General features: G+C 53.3%; 1 pseudogene; it reads right to left on the bottom strand.

Annotated features, from left to right (window-relative positions):
* Positions 1 to 10,233: 10,233 nt before the first annotated feature.
* On the bottom strand, positions 10,234 to 11,205 carry LOC119250856 (olfactory receptor 11L1-like; annotated as a pseudogene).
* Between the last annotated feature and the right edge of the window lie 601 nt (positions 11,206 to 11,806).

Genomic DNA, 11,806 nt, shown 5'->3' with positions numbered 1-11,806 from the left:
AAGCTGTTATTTTCAGGTGCAGTATAATCACTAAAAACTGACAATATATAGTGGGTAGGGTTCTTTAAGAAACAGTAAGGGGGAGTACCTGGTGGTACAGTGGGTACAGCACAGTGCTGTAAAGCTGTCCACAGCCTCTGCAGCACGGGTGCAGTTCCCAGCCAGCCAGGAAGCCACCCACATGGCGCGGCAGACCTCTCTTGCCTCAACCGCTGCTCCCCTCAGTAGTGGATTTCGGTCAATCTGACTCTCACCCCCCTCCCCCAGCTCTCACCCCCCACACCTCTGTCCTGTACCCCAGCTCTTGTATAAATAAATAAATATTTAAAAAAAGAAACATTAAAGGAACTTAGGAAACTATAATGGTAAAATCAAAATAATAGCCCGTGGACTGCACAATATTCTAATATTCCCAGGAACAGTTGATGAACGACACTCACAACATCACACCACACTTTACACATGGGATTATCCACATTTATTTAATTCCCTAGAACACCTGGGTATTTGAGGACAGTGTCCTTCTGGGCACCTTATTACAGGGATATCACCAAGAGTGTTTGTGTTTCCATGTGGAGTTCTTCAAACAAGAAAATTAGTCAGATTTACATATCATGAATTATATTATCATTTAGTGTAGACGTCAAGACATAAAGAATTTGAGGTTTATATTGGGTATGTGAAAAGCCCCTGAGGCACTTGCTGTCTGGCCCCAGCTCCTCTCTGCTGACTGCATCCACCTTTGGTTTCCTGACCTGATGTGCGAGGTTTGAAAATTTCACACCAAAATATTTCAATATAAAATGTAGTCCCAATTGGACATCAGGCCCTTTAACTGTTTCTCAAACAGTACACCCTCTGAGGGAATCAGGCTGACCTTGCCTTCAGCCCAGGTGAGTCGCGCAGGGCACATAGCAAATTTGGAGGCAGCCAGCAATGGTTAAAAGATGACATCATCTTGATATATAAACATCTGGGTTGACAACTTGCTACTGTTATTTTAAATCATTGGCATTTTTAGTTATCTGATGATCTATAACTTTGTTAAAATGAATTCTTGAAACTGTCATAGTTTACTGGTCAATAAAATTTATGGGGTATAATGACAATAAATTTATGAGATATAAGGAGAATTCAATATGTGTATTGAATTAAGAACCTGAATCAGGGTATTATAAGCATGTGCTGAGACTATTCATAGCCTACATTTTGCCACTTGTGTATAAAATAAATATTAATTTAAATTAATAAAATATTAACTGACTCAAGATTGTATGAATTTAAACATTTAAGCACATTTTAAACAGTTGTACAACATAATATACACTAAGAACACTAAAGACTCCACTGAAAACAACAAATTAAGTCAATGAGCCACATCAGTGTAGTTGGAAGCTGACACAATCAACACATGAAAATCAATTGCCTTCCATATGCACAAAATGAACTAGAAGAGAAGTGAAGAAAACAATCCCACTTATAATCACGAGACTAATTACCATGGAGTAAATTAACAAAGGAGGTGAAGATAAAAGAAAATACATTGTTAAAAGAAATAAAAAGACAAAGAAATGGAAAGATATTCCCAGCCCTTGGCTTGGAAGAATCAACATAACCAAATACCCATCTGACCCAAAGTAATCACAGATTCAACATAATCCCAATAAGAACTTCAGTGGCATTCTCCAAGGACATAAAAAAAAAAATACTGAAATGTAAAAGACCCTGAACACCCAAAACAACACTGACAAAAAGAAGAAGAATGGAGGCAGCTAACTCCAGACTCCAGTCTATACGATAAAGCTCTAATAGTTAAACCAGCATGGCACTGGGACAAAAACCGACAGGCCGGCCACTGGAATATAACGAGGGCCCGGGAATCCACCCTCATCAGTAGGGTCAGTGACTCTATGACAGAGGAGCCAGAGCAGGCACTGGAGAAGGAATCTGTGGAAATGATGTTGGGAAAAGCAGACAGACACACACAGCAGAGTGAAGCAGGTCCTGCACCACCCCCTACAGAAGAGTAAACTCAAGCAGATAAACACCTGTTTCCAAGTGTGACATCACCATAATCATGCAGCAAACCTGAGGATATGACACCATGAGCAGAAACCCTAAAACAATATTTCCTAAAGATTAAAAGCAAATTATCCCAACAAAAGGACAATTCTAATGTAAGTGTGAGGACAGGTGCTGGGGTGGAAAAGAACCGCAGGATACACAATTTCAGAGACCAGTAAAGTTTCTATTCCCGAAGGGCTGGTGACCCCCGTGGTCACTCACTTCTGGTGGACGTCCTTTGTCTTTCCGCCCCACTCCCCCTCCCTGGGCTCCCTCCTGCCTCTCTCAGTGTCCCTTCCCTCCCGCCTCAGGCCTTCCGGCATCCCCCTCACGCCCTTCCCCAGGGCCTCTCTATGAAGGGCACACGGGGTGGGGGGCGGCCGGGCGACTGTTCAGCTGTCTAGACAGGGACTCAGGGAACTATTATGACTGATAGCGCCCACCACGGCGGACAGGTGGGGAATGGAACCTGGACATGAGGATTTGTCTATTCACTTCCATAGAGGCGTGAGCCAGACACAAAATCACATCTGCACACCGAGTGTGATAATTACTCACTGAGACACACTGCAGGACACTCTAATTAACACAGTCAAGTAAACACACACTATCCTTCTGGAGGAAGGTCCCTGAGGGCTGGAATCTGGACAGTGTCCAACTCATAGACGCCAGCTCCAGAGCTCAAATAGCCCAGCCATGAGGCCCTGCTCTGTTCATGATGTGTTGCAGGACGGGGTGCAACATCCTGTGAGTGCTCAGAGGCACCCCACGAGCCCCGATCATGGAGTGAGAGACCGGATGCCCTCTGTCCTGCCATGGGGACAACCTCAGGAGAGAGACTCGACATGGCAGTGGGAACTACCACCCCGGACTGCAGGTATTCTGTTCTTAAACAGTTTTCAGAATGGAAATCATTCAGAATTGACTGTTTTTAGATTTCAAGTTTCACTTTAGATTTGAGAATTCACAGTAATTAAAATATTAATTTTATAAATCATGAAAACTAATAAATTCTGAAGGTGCACAAGTTTCTCAGTGCCCCACTGCCTTACCATGCTGGATGAGTCTCAGCGAGAGGAAATATTCTCTCCTGGAATTTAAAGTGTTCAAAGGATTGAATAGAACAATGTGGTGCATCGTGTATGTGACGATTACTGCTTCATAACTGGATTGGAGCATTCAGCACCCTGAGTTGTTCTGGGCACTGTATAAAAGCACAACAGTTAAAGGAATTACAATGTGATGATGAATGTCTCTTTGCAGACATGAACTTGTTTTTTTTTTTTTTTTCAACTCCACCACTCAGGAGTCGTTAGTGATATTGCACAGGAAGAGAATATGCCAGAGCTTCTGTCATCATTACCGATATCATTCTAAAGATGTCTATATCGTGGACCATCTCATTACATGATTTATTTGCCTGTTTTTATTAAATTATTAGGAAGATTCCATCAATGTGTTGTAATTATGTTACTATGTGACCTTAAAAATCCTGCCTCCCCAGGGCCTGCCCCTCCGTCACCCCACAGAGTGGGGAGAAGGTGAGATTGGGGGTGGGGGGAGGAGAGCGGACAGGGCTGCCCCATGTCCAGAGGTCCCCACTCACGCACGGACCTGGGGGGAGGAATAAACCTGCAACTGGGGGACCTGGGGCCCTGGGACAGGCAGGGACAACCACATGCACAGACCATCCAGCTCAGCTCCAGAGGGGCCTCCTCCCTGCACAGATGTGCATGAGTCTGAGGTGACTGAGGGGCCGGGAGGGACCCGGGGTTGAGAGCCCATCCTGCAGGAGGGACGTGTGGGTGTGACCCCGAGGAGACTCTGTGGGAAATGTGGTCTCTGGGTCCTCAGATGTGGGGAGTCAGGGGCAGGGAGATGAAGAGACGAGGGGTCGGACCAGGAGGCAGCAGTGAGGCCACAGGGGCAGGAATCTGACAGAGGAGGTGTCAGGACATGCCGCATGGGACGCCAAGCCCAGATCATTCAGTTCTGGGACAGTGTCTGGTCCTGGGGAGCAGGAAAACAGGGACCCGCACACCCCATCTCCCTGCACACCCGTCACTGTGGGGCCTCCCAAGACCAGGGTCGTGCTGGAGGAGCAGGGACAGGCTCTCCAGGGTGGGGTGGGGCTGGGCATGGTCACATTTCCTCTGGGGCTGTGCCCTGGACAACCTCCGGAAGGTGTGCTGGGTGGAGACGCCGGGTCCTGGGCAGGAGGGGAAGCAGCAAGACTGAGGCAGTCAGGAGGGACAGTCAGTTGGGTTTGTTGAGAGGTTTGGGATTGCAATTCTTAAAGTTCTGTAGGGTCAGTGGAAATCTTCAAGACTTCACCAATTTTCAGGATATGTTTTCACAGTGTGATAAAGTCACCTCACATTAGATGGAAATGAAAGGTTGAACACAGCAGCACATGCAGATGAGGATACTAGACGCCGTGGGACCTAGAAGGAGTAATTACCTGGTAGATAGACTGAATCATTATCCTATGCTGACAACCTACTTATGTTCAATATTAGAATATTTGACAATGTTTTTTTCCTCTTTTTAATGCAGATGATGGCCCCAGGGGTGACTAATCTCACGGCCGTGACAGAAAACACCCTCCTGGGGTTCCCCACCCAGGGGACCATGGGCTTCTTGCACCCGCTGCTCTTCTCCCTGGTCTACATGTGCGCCCTGCTGGGGAACGGGCTCATCGTCATCATCACCACCCTGGACCGGCACCTCCACACCCCCATGTACTTCTTCCTGAGGAGTCTGTCCTTCACGGACCTCTGCCTCATCTCAGCCATGGTCCCCAAGTCCATTGCCAACTCTCAGAGGCACAGCAGCTCCATCTCCTTCCTGGGCTGTGTCATCCAGTTATTCATGATGGTTTTTACAGCAACCACAGAGCTTCACCTGCTCACGGTGATGAGCCTTGACCGATATGCTGCCATCTGCCATCCCCTGCACTATGAGGTCATCATGAGCAGGGACAGGTGTGTGCAGCTGACAGCTGTGTCCTGGCTGGGTGGGGGGTCTCTATGCTGTGATGAACACAGCTGGTACCTTCTCCTTGTCCTATTGTGGGTCCAACGAGGTCCACCAGTTCTTCTGTGACATCCCCCAGTTATTGGCTATTTCCTGCTCAGGAAATTTAATGAGTGAACTTGTCCCCATGCTCATTACTTCAGTGTTGTGTATCTGCTGTTTTATTTTCGTCATCATTTCCTATGTGCACATCTTCTCTGCAGTCAGGAAGATCCCATCCACAGAAGGGAAGGCCAAAGCCTACTCCACGTGCCTGCCCCACCTGCTGGTTGTGGTGCTGTTTGTCTCTACTGCATTCTTTTCTTATTTGAAGCTGACTTTAGAGACTCCGTCCATGTCTGACCTGGTCATATCTATGTTCTACACGGTGGTGCCCCCCACCTTTAATCCCGTCATATACAGTCTGAGGAACCAAGCCATGAAGTCGGCTGTGTGGAGACTCTTGAAGAGAAGACTCACCAAAATATAATAGGGAAGATGAGTTCATTACTCTTTACAAGACAATTATTTTAATTTTTCTCATTATACTACTCTATTTTCTTATAATTATAAAATACATATTTATAATATAATACATAATAAAATATATATTAAATAAAATAAATGATAAAATATATATTAAAATAACTTCATATACCCTTAGTTTTAGTTGTTGCTCTTTTTACCTCTTAGGTGCTGTGTGATATTCCGTGTATACTGGGGTAACTGAACTTCCAGCCCCTCTCTGCTGTTCTCCATTTCTGTAGCTCCCGGCCAAGAGAGGAGATGGTTGGGTTTCTTCTCAGTTGTTAGCAGTTGTCAGCAGCAGTTTCATCTGTTGTCTTCTCAGTTGTCCCTTGGGCAGCATCTCCGGTCTCTAAGGTGGCTTCCCCTCTAATGTCACCGACCCTCACGGTCACGTGTAGGATCAGGGGTCACGGCAGGACAGATGCCCCTGTACTTAGTGAGTGAGGCCTTCACAGTATAAACAGGCCTGTAGGGTCCAAGTTAGAATCTGAGAAGTCGTGATCCACTGTAGAGAAGGACCCACACACCTGATGTGGCAGAGACCCTTCTGGAAGCTCTGGTGTGGGTGCCGCCACATTTACCATAAACACAATCAGCGCTTGGTGGACAGCAGAAATAAGAAAGTTAAGTTCCTGTGCAGTATAATTACTAAAAAATTACAAAAATTATTGGGTGGGAATTTTTGAGAAACAATCTGTTCAAAACAAAATGATAGCTAGTAGCCTGCCTTGCATCTAATATTTCCAGAAATGTGTTAGGGATGCCATCCATGACCTGACACCACACTTCACAGGAGTGTTGCCCACATTTATTTCATCCCCTAGAGTGGGCGGGTGGGAATGGCAGGACAATGCCCTGGCCGGGCAGGTCATCAAGAGGAATCTCACACAGAGTGTCTGCATTTTTATGAACAGGTTGAAATGAAAAATGTCATCAGATTTATGTGCAAAAAGGTAACACTATCATTTGGTGTGTTCATAGACGTGCAAAGGATTTGAAGAAGATCTCATTTGGGAAGTGAAGCACCCCGTGGGTGAGACTGCTGTCTGGCCTCAGCTCCTCTCTGATGATTGCATCGTCCTTTGCTTTCCCATCTGTGACGTTCCATATTTGAAAATTTCACGCCAAATATTTCATGATGCAATGCAGTTCCAATCAGATATTCACCATTCAGTCACTCTCAGATACTCACCTGGGAGGGGCTGAGTCAGACTGACCTTACGTCCAGCCTGGGGGAGCTCCAGGTGGAACCAGGCAAATCCGGAGACCAGCCAGGGGTGGTAGAAGAGGTGGCAGAATCCTGACCTGTGAACTTCTGGGCTGACAATGGCCTACTGCTCTGATAAGTGATTGGCCTTTTTATTTTTAGTGCCGATAAGTGACTCTGTTAATATTAAATCATGGTGCTGTTACACTGGCCAATAAACATTATGGAATATGATGAGAATCCAGTGTGTGCCTTGAACAAGAAACTGGATCTGACCATTCTAAACGCATGCACTTCACTGCCAACATTTTTGCCAAACTTGTATAACATAATATATAAGTTAATAAATATATAAGTTAATAAAACATTAACTGCTCTAAGTTGTATGAATTCAAACATTTAATCACAATTAAAACCGTTGATTTATGATTTTTTTTTTTTCTTACTGGGCGTTACTAAATGATTTATATCACTGTTTCTTTTCACCATGGTAACCTGCTGCTGGCAGAGTTGTGGGGATTCAATAGCAACAGTTTTATAAATCCTCAATGTGCCAGAAGTTGTGCATTCCAACTGTTGATCCAGAAGGTCAAGAAATATATGACAAACTTAAATTCACCAGAAAGTATCAAAAGCCATAAGGGAAGGAAGATAATTATTGACCACGAGAAGCTGGAACGTGGGGAGCAGAACGCGCCTCCTGTGTCCTCGTGCGCTGGGGCCCGGGCCACTGCGGAGACTGAGGCTGAATCCCCTGGAACTCCATGCCCTCCCCACTCCAAGGCTCCACGCCAGGCAGCGCCCGCCACCCGCCACCAGCTCGGCCCGCCGCCGTCCTGGGCTGACCCTGCCACACCGGGTTTAGGAAAGGCCTGCACCCCGCGCCCTCTAAGCCGCCCCAACCCTGAGCCCAGGCCCCAGAGCACCCAGCCGTGCTTCTAGCAGATGCGGCGCAGTGGGCGAGGATCGGCCATCCCTGGTTGCTGAGCCCGCCGCGCTCTCGGCCCCTCCAGGGCTCCCCGGGCCCCCACCCGCCCTCTCGGGGAGCCTATGGCCCGGGCTCGGGTGCCGACCCCACACCGTCTGAGGGCCGCGTGGGGCCACACTTGAGGCGAGGGAGGAGCCTCAGGCCGCCGCGCCCCCGCCCCCAAGCCGGGTCCCCCGGGAGAGTCAGGACCGCATAGATGCTGCCTCCCTGGTCGGGGCCCGTGCTGGGTTGGGGGGCAGCGACCCCCCTCCGCCAGTGAGAGGCACGGTGAATGCCAGGGATTCCCGGCCTGGGAGGTGACTACGGTCTTGGGGGGACGGAGTGACCACGGCCAGGGAGCTCGGCGCTGACCGCGAAGCGGGGCCGAGCCCGGGCAGCAGCGGGGCCCCGCAGGACCGTCCCCCAGGGGCCGCGGCTGGGTGCCCCGGGCTTGCTCCCCCGCCCGGATCCCCGCACTGGGTCAGGCGGCCTCGACTGTCCCCTGCGCGGGTGGGGGCGGGGGGCTGGGGGGGGCTACTGCCCACAGGGCCCGGGTCCAGGCTGGGGACCCTGCACCCTGCCGGAGCCCCCAGGGGACCCGGGACAGCAACTCGAGTGGGGAATGGCGCAGGTGGCCTTCCAGACACGCCCGGAGCCCTCCAGGTGTCTGTGGGCGCCCCTGGGGTCCCCGGGGTCGCCCCCATTCTGGGGCACAGCCACCCTGGCCGCATGGAGGGAGCGCAGGGGAGGCACACTGGGGACAGCAGGGCGCGGAGCCCCCCCTTTGCAAACCGCCCCTGTGAGGCCCAGGGCTCATCAGGCGCCTCCTCAGCGCCTGCTGCGCACCCCGGGTCTTCCTGGGCTCCTACGGGCGCCTGGGGGCACCTGTGACGCAGGGGAGCCCTGGGGGCCTGAGACCCATCGTGGGGCCACCCTGAACTGCGAAACCATGGCCATGCCTCACAGGGGAGCCCCAGAACAGGGCACACTGGGAGGGGGTGATGGGGCGGGCAGGGGTGCGCACTCATTGCTCACCCTGCCAGGGCGCCCCGGTGAGGAGCCACAGAGAGGCGCTAGTGCACGCTGCAGACACCAGAGGGGCCCCTCAGCTCCCCAGCAGCCTCTGTCTGTCCCTGTGGGGATGGTCCCGCCAGGAGCTGGGGGGGGCAGTGAGGGGAAACAGCGAGCAGAAGGGGGTGTGTCGGGTGAGGACCCAACGTGAGGGGTGATCTAGACGCCCCTGAGACCCAAGTCCTCCACCCACCACTTCAGTTCCCAGACCCAGGACCCGCTCCTAGGTGCTCTGGGGCTCCCCTTGCACCCCCGCACCCCCCCTCCCGCGCGGGCCACGCGCCTGGAGGACTGGATGCAGGCAGGGTGGGCAGGGCGGGTTCCCCTCTGTGCAAGGGGTGGGGGGCTGCAGGGAAAACCAGCAGAAGCGGTGCCCAGGCGGGCGTTAAAGGATGTGCCCGAGTCCCCAAGTCAAGCTCCGTGGCAGGGAGCACACAGGGTGCGCGGGCCAAGGCTGGGGCCGGCACAGACCCAAGGGGCAGCTGATGCTCAGGCCCTGCCGCCCCCAAGGGGCTCCTCAGCCATTAGGCCTGCACCGCCTCCCGCTGTCCTGGGGGGGGTCTCACCAACGACACCCCACCCCACCCCCCGCCCAGCAGGTCCACGCAGCCGCCTGCCCCCGTCCCGTGCTCAGTCAAGTCCGGGACGCCCAGCTGGGTCCCAGCTTAGCTCAGGGGCGAGTCCTGTTCCGGGGACCCTGGGGATTTCGGGGCCCAGCACCACCTGACCTGGGGAAGCCCGCCTCAGCCCGCCTCTCTCTTCGGCCCACAGGGAGCCCCAGCTGCTCCCGCAAGGCCAGCACCGGGGCAGGGGTGGGGACACGCCACAGAGCTGGCCAGGCAGGCCGCCCACCCCATTGGGCATCTCTGGCCTGCGAGACGGGTCACCCCTCCCGCTGCCCCATAGGGCCTGGCCCGGCGCCGCCCCATGCCAGCCCAGCATGGCCTCAGCGCCCTTTCTGCGCCTGTGCCTCCCAGCTGCGCTGGCCGGTCAGGCGGTCAGGTCGCCTCTGCCCCTCCCCCACCGGCCCTCGCCTTCCCACCGAGATTGTTTTCCTAAAATTTCACTCGACAAACACCGGGATCTCTGGCTCTGCTGCCCAGTCTGGCGTTCAGAAGCCCCGGCCTGCTGCCACGGGGCCGGCGGTACGCGCCTCATCCCGCTGCAGCCCATGCCCGGCGTGGGCAGGGGCGACGTCCCGGACGCCCCTGGGGCTGAGGGCGGCCTCTGTCCCCGGCTGCAAGGGCTGGGCCGCCATGTGCAGGAACGGGCCATGCGGAGCCCGCGGCCATGCAGCGGGACCCCTTGAGGGCGGGCGGGCCAGCGGGGCCCGGCAGAGGTGCAGCGGGTGGCCGGCGGCAGGAGGGCCCACGGAATGGCCTCACCTGAGCAGAAAGCCGCCCCTCGCTCTGAGGCCACAGACGCGGCCCCTCCTCGTCATTGCTTTCCTGACGGTCTCTTTGAAGTCTTTGTTCCTCAAACTGTAGATGACGGGGTTCAGCAGCGGGGTGACCACGGCGTAGAAGACGGAAATGATCTTGTTGATCTTGGGGAACAGGTGGGCATTGGGGCACATGTGCATGGAAATCATGGTCCCGTAGTAGATGGTGACCATGGCCAGGTGGGAGCTGCACATGGAGAAGGTCTTGGTGCGCCGGAGGCGGAGGGCATCCTGAGGATGGCCACCACAATGAAGACGTAGGACACGAGGGTGAGGAGGAAGCAAACGCACAGCACAGCGACAGACAGGGTGAAGATGACCATCCCGGTGATGTAGACGCTGGAGAAGGAGAGCCTCATGGGGTGGCGGGCAGGTTACAGAAGAAGTTGTCGATCCGGTTGGGGCCACAGAAGTCCAGCCTGGAGATCATCAGGCAGGGCAGGGCCCCGGTGCCCACCCCGGCCACCCAGGAGACGGCCACCAGCATGACGCAGGTCTCGGGGCGCATCAGGAGGGGGTAGTGCAGGGGCCTGCAGATGGCCAGGTAGCGGTCATAGGCCATTGTGGCCAGGAGGAAGCACTCGGTGGCCCCGAAGAACACAGAGAAGTAGAGCTGGGCCATGCAGGCAGGGAAGGAGATGGCTTGCCCCGGGCCAGCAGGCCGGCCAGCAGCGGCGGCACGACGGTGTAGGTGTACCAGACCTCCAGGAAGGACAGGTGCTTGAAGAACGTGTACATGGGCATGTGCAGCCGCCGGCCATGGCTCACCACGGTGATGATGACGATATTCCCCGCCACCGTGAGCATGTAGATGAACAGAAAGATGGCAAACAGCAGAGACTGCCACTCGAGAAGGTTCTGGAACCCCTGCAGCTGAAACTCAGTGACAGCAGACACATTTGGGGGCTCCATCACCTGCGGAGGCGAAGAGACCTTGGAAAGCACTGCAGACAAGGCGTGAAATTCCTCGGTGCTTTCTGGAACATGAGAGATTGTCTTCAAGCACTCCTGTCTCCAGGACAGCTGTCTGGAAGAACTTGTGCAGCTCCACCTGGCATTTAGACCACTGTGGTTTCAACCCACTAGGCGAAGGAGGTGCAAGAGTTGGGGGAGGGGCTCAGCAAGCACCACTCACCAGGCTCTCTGAGATCTAGAAGTTCCATGTTCAAAACCACAGGTAAGAAGGGGCTCACTGAGCCAAACTCAGGAAATACAATTAAAAGCTGGGCCTCCCTGGTGGCGCAAGGGTTAAGTCTCAGCACTGTGAAGCTGTCGCCAGCCACTAAGGCATGAGTTCAATCCCCGGCCAGGGAGTGACCCACTGGGCGAGGCAGACCTCTCCTGTCTCCCCGCTGCTCCCCTCAGCAGTGTGTTTCAGTAGATCCGCCTGTTCTGCTCCCCACTCTGTCTCTGGTAAATCCTCTCACCCACCCCCCCCAACCTTTGGCTTGTACCCCAGTTCTTGTACGCATAAATAAATAAACCTTTAAAAAAATAATTGCTATGTTTTCCT

The sequence above is a fragment of the Talpa occidentalis genome, unplaced genomic scaffold (assembly GCF_014898055.3).
Source record: "Talpa occidentalis isolate TD23 unplaced genomic scaffold, MPIMG_talOcc4v2.1 talOcc4.18, whole genome shotgun sequence".
NCBI lineage: Eukaryota > Metazoa > Chordata > Mammalia > Eulipotyphla > Talpidae > Talpa > Talpa occidentalis.
Note: the sequence above shows the minus strand (reverse complement) of the source record. Positions and strands in the feature narration are given on the sequence as shown.